Genomic DNA, 650 nt, shown 5'->3' with positions numbered 1-650 from the left:
TGCTAAGACTTCCAAAACAATATTGAATAAAAGAGGTGATAGTGGGCATCCTTGCCTAGTTCCTGTTCTTAAAGGGAATGCCTTTAACCTCTCTCTGAAAAAATCATTCTTAAATATTACGTTGTCAGTGAGAAGCATATTATAGCTTTATGTGATTTGTCAACTGCATAACACAGGTTTGTTGATGATTCTTCCTCCAATCCTAATGCCACATTCCTCCTCATGCAGTCCGGCCTCCTGGAGATCATAGAGTTGCATTTGTAGTTAAACAGACAATTTAAAGTTCTGTCCTGAAGTACAATATTACTGTTGTTATTGTTGTTGTTGTTTATTGCCGTTGAGTTGAGCACGACTCATAGCCACCCTATGAACAAAAGACCTGAAGCCTTTCTATAACTATTGTCATTTTTCAAACCTCAAAGGGTTTCCAGAGGCATGTTGTTTAGGAAGTGGATGCCACATCTGCTTCCAAACTATATTACTAGTGATAGGATATTATTCATACACAAACAAGGAAGACATATTAATATGGCTATTATTAAAATATACACCCTGATAGCTAACACCAGAGAGGAGGAAATGATTTTTACCAAATTTTGCAGTCCAAAATTGACCAAAGAGGTTGCCATCATAGCACTTGACTAACTCTC

Source organism: Elephantulus edwardii, unplaced genomic scaffold, assembly GCF_000299155.1.
Source record: "Elephantulus edwardii isolate Elephantulus edwardi_28Jun2011 unplaced genomic scaffold, EleEdw1.0 scaffold00411, whole genome shotgun sequence".
NCBI classification, from domain to species: domain Eukaryota; kingdom Metazoa; phylum Chordata; class Mammalia; order Macroscelidea; family Macroscelididae; genus Elephantulus; species Elephantulus edwardii.
Note: the sequence above shows the minus strand (reverse complement) of the source record.